The following is a 9,707-nucleotide window of genomic DNA, read 5'->3' as shown; positions in this document are numbered from 1 at the left end:
CCATGTCTTGATAACTCCAGTAAGTCATGTTATTACGACAATATCTTTTGCCGGGGAGGGCCCACTATTATCTGTAGATAGAGAGAGTGGGAACAGGGCACCTTCATCCAGTTTGGGACTCACCTGAAACACACAGTTAGGTTGCAGTTTTTACAAAGTGTTCTCTTCTTCTAGGTCCCCACCAAGAGTTTCAACTTGGCTGTCCTAAACAATTGTTTCTTCACTCATCACTGAAAGAATAATGTAAATTTTCTTGTGCTTTAAAAAAAAACTACCAATGATCATGCTTCCTTCTCTGCACTTCCTTTCTTACTAGGATCTTTTCCCTTCAAATCCTAGGCATCTTAGAATTCCTTTTTTCCTCACCCTCTGGAACACTGGAAAACTGTAGAAAACTGTAACGGCTTCTCTCTATTTTAGTGGCAGCCCTCTGTTACAATTCCTGACATTTTACGAAGTCAGGAGTTGGCAAATGCCCTGAAGAAAAGATACGTATGGCTTGCAGCCTTATCTCTTCGCCATTTTGTGCTCTGTGGTTTCCTTCTCTCTGAGATCACATATATATCATATATATCATGGTATATGATATACATGTCTTATTTTTTGAGTTGTTCTTGGCAGGAACGTTGTTCTGCTATAAAACAACTCTGTTGTAACTGAAAGTGGAAGTTGTTATCTGAAAGATATTTGATATCGATAAATGAAGTGAATAAACAAAAATAACTTAGCTGAGTGACATTCTTACATGAAATTATGGGAAAGAATTTACACGTTCCTTTCTGTCCTATCTGGGCAGAATTATAAAAAAGAGGTAGTAGTTACTAGAGTATGGGAAGTATTCTTCCAGCACTTAGAAAGAGCATAAAAATACTTCCCCAAAATACAAACCATTGAGCTTTCATTTCAGTCCTCTTTAAAGTTCTCGTATGGATTATAAATTGTTTTCCTGCTCTTATAAAAGGTAAGGCCTAGAATTCAGCATAAGTTCACTAAGAACAGGCTACATCACAGAGGACTCTTTGCTTTTTAATAGCCTGACCACACAGGTAGAAAATAGAAGTTCTATGGCAATGCTATAGCCTTAGAATATCCGGATTGAATCAAAACAATTCTCATAATGACTTTTTGGACATGTATGATATAATTAACTATAAATAATTTGTCCTGATTGAATTCTAGCCTGAGTGTGGATTGATAGAGCTAGATATCAACCCACCCGGCCGCTTCCAGAGACATTACTTTGTTCGATCCTGTTCAACAAGTTTGTCAGTTACTTTACTACAGTTTAGAAGGCGTGTTCACGACATTTTTCAGTGATACGAAACTTAGAAATCTGGTTCATTCAGTATGCAAAAATCAGGATTCTAAAAGTTTTCTAAAGAATGTAAACAGCAAGACATAAATTTACTAAGAATAGAAATAAAAATGTGAATCTACATTTAAAAAATAATTGAGTGCGTGTAAAATTAATATTTTTATAAGAATGAGCATTACATTTTTATTAGAAAAATAATTTGGAACGCACTGGTGTCACAGTAACGTAAGACCAGGACCATGAGATTTCTGTGTCATATTTGCCTGACCTCACCTGCCCTGATGTGGATATCAGGTTTTAATTGAAACACTAGCAAAGCGTGAAACATCTAGAGAAGAATGACTGCGATTGTGGTCAGGAATCACTGAGAGATTTGGGACTTTCACGCTCAGAGACAATTTGGAATTATAAATCCTATTCTCCCATCTGACAGTGTTTCTATATGAAAATTGAGAGAATATAGAACTATGAGAAAGGAAATAGACTTAAAAAGAGCCAAATGTGACAGGAAAATGAGTTTCTAGAAAGCATATTTTAACTCGCTGTAAGGTAAACTTTTTACTAAATACAGACGTTGAAAATTGAATGGGCTATCTTGTGATGGTAAGCATTTATTTCTTCATTGCTAATTCCCTTACAATGCTTATGTTGTGTCAACATTGTAAAATATTAGAGAAAAGAATAACCAGAAATTCTACCTTCTCCCCACGAGCTCATCACTTAGTAGGAATGGAGTTCGTATGGGAGATAAAATGATAGATGGAAAAATAATTATAATAGAATGTAAAAGATGCTATGGTAATTGTTTTCAGCAGGCCATATGAGTGGATAGGATTACCAATTCTATCCCAGGAAGAAGGAAATATCTAGGAAAGCTTCATTACAATAAAAAAATATTAGCTAAGACTGGTTAGCTTTTTTCTTTGTGAAGTTCCATAACAAAAGCTTTGCACACGTTATCTGGTCTAATCTTCAAGACCATTCTGTATTCTATTACTTTTCTCATTTTGTAGATTAGGAAACTGATGTACAGTAAGGCTGTGCAACTTTGCCACGGTTACCCACCTAGTAAGTGGTAGACTCAAATCATAAATCAAGGAAAATTCATTCCAAGAACAATATTCTCTTTTTTCCTATTTTAACGTCTATATATTTGATACGCAGAACTTTATAAATCAAGTTGATAATGACCTCACAGGTTACTAAAGAATGTTCCGAGTATATATTACATTTTATTACAGTTCATCAACCCTTTAATAGTGGTATATGTATCACTTTATCTCCCCAACTTGAGTATAAATCTGTTTTTTTCTTAAGTTTTCATTTTAATTCCAGTTAGTTAACACACAGTATTATATTAGTTTCAGGTGTATAATATAGTAATTCAATACTTTCATACACCACCCTGACTCATCATAAATTCACTCCTTAATCTCCATCACCTATTTAACCCATCCCCACACACCTCCCCTCTGGTAACCATCAGTGTGTTCTCCAGAGTTAAGAATCTCTTTCTTGGTTAGCCTCTCTCACTTTTTTTCCCCTGTGCTCATTTGTTTTGTTTCTTAAATTTCACATATGAGTGAAATCATATGGTATTTGTCTTTCTATGACTGACTTATTTCACTTAGCATAATACTCTCTAGCTCCATCCATGTTGTTGCAAATGGCAAGATTTCATTCTTTTTTATGGCTGAATAATATTCCATTATTTATATATACCACCTCTTCTTTATCCATTCATCAATTGATGGACACTTTCATACCTTGGCTATCATAGATAATTCTGTTACACACATCAGGGTGCATGTATCCCTTTGAATGAGTGTTCTTTGGGTAAATACCCAGTAGTGCAATTGCTGAATCATAAGGTAATTCTATTTTTAACATCTTGATGAATCTCAGGGGCAATATTCTTAACCAATGTTTTCCAAACTTTGTCACAACCAATTTGTGAGCTATAGTATATTATACATGGTAAGGATAAATATTTTTAATGAACTCTTGTTTTAGCTATACAAGTGTAACGGTGTCTGTATGTGTGCACATGCATGCTAAGTTACAATATAAAATGTATTTCTTATAGTCGTACATTAGGAATCTATGGCTATGTAACAAATGACTCCAAAATGTAGTGGATTCAAATAGCAGTATTCTTTTATTATCTTCCAGTTTCTATAAGTCAGAAATCAAGGCATGGCTTAGCTGGGTCCCCCGACTCTGGGTCTCTCACAAGACTGCTGTTCTCTTCAGTCTTCACTGGAGGTATTTGTGTCCCAGTTCACTCACCTGGTTGTTGGCAGGATCCAGTTTCTTCTAGGCTGTTGGACTGAAGCCTTAGTTCTTGACACATGGTTGGCAGGAGGCTTCCAGCTTCTTGCTCCATCGGCTTCTCCACAGAGCACCTCCCAATATGGCATCTTGCTTCACAGAGCCAGCGACAGAATAAGGCAAGGGAGAGCTTCAGCACAAAAGAGCTTGCAAGATGGGAGTCACAGTCTTCTGAAAACTAATCACAGGAGTGACATCCTACAACTGTTGTCCTATTCTATTTGCAAGAAGGCGGTTACTGGGTCCTGCCCACATTCAGGGCAGAGGATTCCACACAGGCAGGAATTCCAGGAGGAGGATATCATTGAAAGTCTTGCCAGAAGTTGACTAACAAAGCAGGCTCTAGTCAGTAAGTACTACATACCTTGTTTCCCTTAGACTTATATAACTCAAGAAGCTATGTGGAACACATTTGGGGGGGGTCAAATGTTAGCATGGAGAAGCTTCACTATCCTCTTCCTCTACACTCTTAAAATCTGGGTCCTTTCCCCACAGCTTTGGTAACGATCACTGACATTTCTAACATGGGATAACAGTATATACAACATGGTAGGTACTGTTCTAAATGTCCCACAAATATCATAGCTCCTTTAATCTTTTGTAAGCACCCTATGGCTTAGGTATTATGATGATCTTCATCTTGTGGATGAAGAAACTGACACGCAGAGCAGGCACAAAGTTACTGAGTAGAGAGATGGGGCTGGAACTTAATAAGCAGCTGGTACCAGGGAAAAGGCTCTTCTCTTACTTACTATATATATTAGGAGGTCTCCCACTGAATCTCCTAAAAGCTACGCCCACTGCCTCTTCTCCCTTTCCTTTTACCTTTCTGCCATATTTCTTCTGCAGACAAGCCAACATTTCTTGGCATTGTCATTTCTCTTGGCTTTCAGAACACTACAATATGGTAACTATAGATCGGACTATTCCTTCCATGGATACCAAATCGTGATTGAATCATTGCGTGCATGTGGTCTGTCTCCTCTATTAGATTTTAAGCCATTTACAGGTTGGCATCAGTTAAAATAAGCTGCAGAGTCGGTAGAGTGCATAATAATAATTGGTTGACTAACTTTAGAAACATTCAATTTACACTGAACGTAGGATTGAGCTTATGTGTATTCACTCAACAAACAGGTTAAGCAGCTACTCTGTGTCAGGTACTGTTCTAAGTGCCGGGTAAAGAGTACAGAACAAACTAGACAAAACTCAGCTCTCATGGAACTTACATTCTCCTCAGATGAGTTTAAGATCAGTGAATGCAAACCAAGAAATGGATTCTGACTAGCTCACCGAAATGTACATCCAAACGCTAGGAAGCAATAAACACACAAATCATCAAAGTTACGGTTGTCAGAGTAAATTGGAGCAGAATCTTGTCATCTTTACATTTAAAGTCATAAAATCCTTCCCCAGTAAAGTACTGCACCTCTATGCAACATTCAAAAATGTTCTAGACATTGATAGAGCAGACACCAAAAAGGAAACTGAAAGGCCTCTCATTTTATCCTTGGCTAAAAGTGCTTCTATTGCTGACCTTTCCAAGGACTAAAGGATAGAGCTTAATGTCATAATTTCCTTTCCAGAAGAATTCAGAGCCTGTTTTCATATTCAGCTTCTCACTTTCTCAGCTTTCCCGACTTTCCCCGACACTATTTTCACATGCAATACTTAGCATCTGGACAATCCATGTTTTCCCCTGCCAACGCTCCCCCCCAAACCCCTCCTTTTTTTATTTCACTAACTCTTAAGGCCACCCTGTTGCCTCACTCAGCTACTCTCAGTTTCAACCACCACAGCACATTCTGGAATTATCTCATTATAATAGTCCAGAAATATGCCATAAATTAGAATTCTATTGTGGTCTAGTAATTAGCTGCCACCGTGGAAAGAATTTCACACCAGATGAGGGAAGGCATTTTGATCCTGCCGGGGGGCCTGCTTTCTTATTCATTTGCAAATTTCCCAGCTTTACAGAAAGGTGGTTCTGAAGCCTACAAAGTCTGGTCTGCACAGCTAACTGGGGTCATCATGAGGCTGCAATTAACTTCAAGTGGTTTGTTTCTTATCATAATCCTTGCCAAGTAATACTTCTGGGACAGGAAAAGTACCATGTTACCCAGTTCCTTTTTCAGTTGGAAAAGAGTCTGTGTTGCCACCCACCAACTGCTTTGTGAGCCTGGCTTTGACGAAGCCTGCAAGTTTTTCAAATGAAACTTACTCCCAAAGATGCAAAGATCCGTGTCCTGTTTTGGATGACAAATGCTTCCTTAGGCACTGGCGAGGTCAGAGCAGAGACAGTCATTGTTGCTTAGTTGGTTGTTTTTTTTTATTTTTTATTTTTTTTAAATTTTCCAGCCATTCAAGCAGTTGGATGTATTACCAGGGAGAGGAACATTTAAATGAGAGCTGCCCTCACTCTAGAGCAATGAACAAAATGCCGCACTATGCATATGTAGGAAAAAAAGCAAATGATGAGATCTCCTTTTCAAGATATACACACACACACACACAAAGATCTGCAGCATTTGAAATAGTAAAAAAGATATTAGATAGTAGATAGTAGAATTATTTTTAGATATATCTGCTCTTTTTTTATGTTTACATTCGGTGACTTTGTCATAGGTGGATATTTCTCTATGACGGCAGATTTATATTTAACATTTTAATGTTAAAATTTTCTAATTTGAGGACTTTATTAAGTATTGAATTTACACTCCCATGATGTTTTCAAGTTGTCAAATATGTTTTATTATCTCAAGTTCATTCGAATTCAGTCAATATTATAAATTACAAACATATCTGTACAGATATAAAACCCGTTGCTAACGTGTATATATTTTTATACACTATTTTATTCCTGAGAATAAAAAAAACTGTGTTGAAAGCATAGATGAAGTTAATGAGAAGCCATGGTTTAGTCTGCTATAACCACTTTTCCTAACCCTTAAAATCTCTTCACCTACAATTTAGACAAGTTAACTCCACTGAAAAGGAAGACCTGGAAATACTATAGGACTTACAATGTGGCATTATAAAGGGAAACACAAAGATTTTGATGGAGTATTATAAAAATATTTTCCCATTCATTTGGCTCAAAACACCATACGCTTTTGAAAGATGCGTAATAAAAAATGGATTTTATGAATTTATATAAACATATGTTCTTTGGCCATCTCTATTAGACCTTTATTTCAAACATATATCAGAGCATATGCAAATAAATGTGGTCCAGGTTCTTTGATGATAGCAACTCAATCGGAACTCTCTTCCCTTTGGAGTTTCCATGTCATTAGTTTTCTCTGTGTTCACTGCTGCTCTGTGAGGCTCCTCCTTGGACAATTTCCCACCTTTTTTCNCCCCCTGCTTGTGTTCCCTCTCTCGCTGGCTGTCTCTATCTCTGTCAAATAAATAAATAAAATCTTTAAAAAAAAAAAAAATGTGGTCCAGGTTCTTTGATGATAGCAACTCAATCTGAACTCTCTTCCCTTTGGAGTTTCCATGTCATTAGTTTTCTCTGTGTTCACTGCTGCTCTGTGAGGCTCCTCCTTGGACAATTTCCCACCTTTTTTCTTAACAAAAGTAGGCAATGTCTTCCAGAAGAGAGATTTATGGTCTAGAAGTTTCTGGATTTCTATGATTACAGGAATCTTCCCCTCTTTTTCTCAGGGTTCCACTGTTAGTGGTGTCCAGACAGCATAGTATTAAGAGAAACCAGGGAAGAGAAAATGTTTCTGGATTGGCTTCAATTTCAATTTGCAATTTTCTTTGATTTCATTTTTCCTTTTACCTATTGGTTTTTTGTACATTTCAGATTGGAATTGCTGCTTCCCTAACATTAAAAGTCTTTCTATATATCAAGAAAACTGAAACAAGAGGCTAAGGAAGCTGTCACAGCTCAAAAACCAACCCACGATGCACTAGCCAGCTACCTGAGGAGGACCTTACCATGAGACAGTATCTGATGGTGTCATCACTACACAAAATCTTGGCTGAAGCTTTAATAGTTACACAGAGTGGATCAAGATTTGGAAGGACAGACTCATAGTAACCAAACCCCAAATAGATTGATTTATAAACAAAAGCCCAATTAACTAATTTAGAGTAGGAATATTGAGAGAAAGGGTTGGTTTCCACAACCACCCCCTTATTTTGTCAAAATGAAGTTCCTGTATTTCTCTTTAAAAGTGATATAAGAACGTCTTTGTTACACGATGAAGTGTGTCCTTCCCCACCTCCCAAATTTATATGCTAAAGTTCCAACCCTCCTACCTCGGAATATGACTGTACAGTATTTGAAGACTGTCTTTAAGAGGTAATTAAGTTAAAATGAGATCATTTCAGTAGGCACTAATCCAATATGACTGGTACCCTTTTAAGAAGAGAAAATTTGGACACAGATCACGTAAAGACAAAAGGGAGAAAATAGCCATCTACAAGCCAAGAAGAGAGGACTTAAAAGAAACCAACAGCTGGCACCTCGATCCCAGGCTTCTGACCTCCAGAACTGTGAGAAAACAAATTTCTGCTGTTTAAGACATTGGTCTGTGATATTTTGTTATAGTAGTCCTAGCAAATGGATTCAACTGTGGGAGGAAAAGCCCAGAAATTTAAAAAAAAAAAAAAAAGACAACAAAGAATACATAAAATTACCTAAATAAGCTGTGGTTACAATATTCAAGTATATCATTTTATTTATTTTTTGGTGCATATATATGGCTGTTTTTATTTTTTTTTATTTTTTGTTTATTTTTANTACCTAAATAAGCTGTGGTTACAATATTCAAGTATATCATTTTATTTATTTTTTGGTGCATATATATGGCTGGTTTTATTTTTTTATTTTTTGTTTATTTTTATTTCTTTTTAAGATTTTATTTATTTATTTGACAGAGAGAGAGACAGCCAGCGAGAGAGGGAACACAAGCAGGGGGAGTGGGAGAGGAAGAAGCAGGCTCCCAGCAGAGGAGCCCGATGCGGGGCTCGATCCCAGAATGTCAGGATCACGCCCTGAGCCGAAGGCAGACGCTTAACGACTGCACCACCCAGGCGCCCCTATATGGCTGTTTTTAAAACAAAAATATAATTTTTACTAGATAGAATATAAACTTACTTTTCCACTATTTCTATGTCTATAGAATGCCTTTAAGGGCTAGATAATATTGCATCGTATGATTTTTATCTTCTGTTATTCAACCAAGCCTCTGGCATTGAACAGTAAGGTTGTTTTCAACATTTTCACTCTTATATAAACAGTCTTTGGTTGAAAGCCTAGCTCTACAACTTTATGACTATGTGGGTTTAGACAATTAGTGATAAATTTAGGGAAAAAGAAGTTCATTAAAAAGCTAGGACTATCAGTTCTGAAATATATGGACAAAATCATATAATTTCATTTAGGATTTTTCTCTTAGAAATATATATATATATATTTTTTTTTGGCTGATGAAAATCTTTAGCACCATATTATGCATCTGGGTCATGTTGCCAAAGCCTGATTGCTTGCACGTTATTTTAGGATTTATACCCTAGTTTGTATTTCAGAGTCCTCATCACTCAAAAATTTAAAACAGGCAGCTGATAAATTATTAATTCCATTTTTCAGTTTAGGCTTAATCTAAACATTTTCCTTGGGGCTAGCATTCTAATAATATATGAACACCCATACAACTTAACCTTTACATTTAGGCAGGGATCACACGCATCTACTTTGACATAAATTAAATATGTTTGAGTTCCTTTTCACATTAGCAAAAAGAAGATTGGCCAATAAAGGAGAGAATGAGAAATGAAGAAAAATTACTTGTATCTGCAGTACTCATTGATGTGTTTGTATTTAAAACTGTCATTACATTCTTAAGTAGCTTGAGCTCAGCTATTAGCAAATTGACATTTTTTTCATTTTACCTTATTTCACATTTTGGAGATTACTTGAAGTCTCATGGCATTTTGTCTCATTCTCCCAGAGCAAAATTATACTTTTGTTATCTTTTTAGTACCTAGAAAGAGGGAGGGGGTAGCAGTATATTTTTGTGGTCTATGCAGAAGACGTGAATAATTT

The sequence above is a fragment of the Ailuropoda melanoleuca genome, chromosome 16 (genome assembly GCF_002007445.2).
Source record: "Ailuropoda melanoleuca isolate Jingjing chromosome 16, ASM200744v2, whole genome shotgun sequence".
Lineage (NCBI taxonomy): Eukaryota > Metazoa > Chordata > Mammalia > Carnivora > Ursidae > Ailuropoda > Ailuropoda melanoleuca.
The sequence above is the reverse complement of the archived record's forward strand: the minus strand, read 5'-3'. Positions refer to the sequence as shown.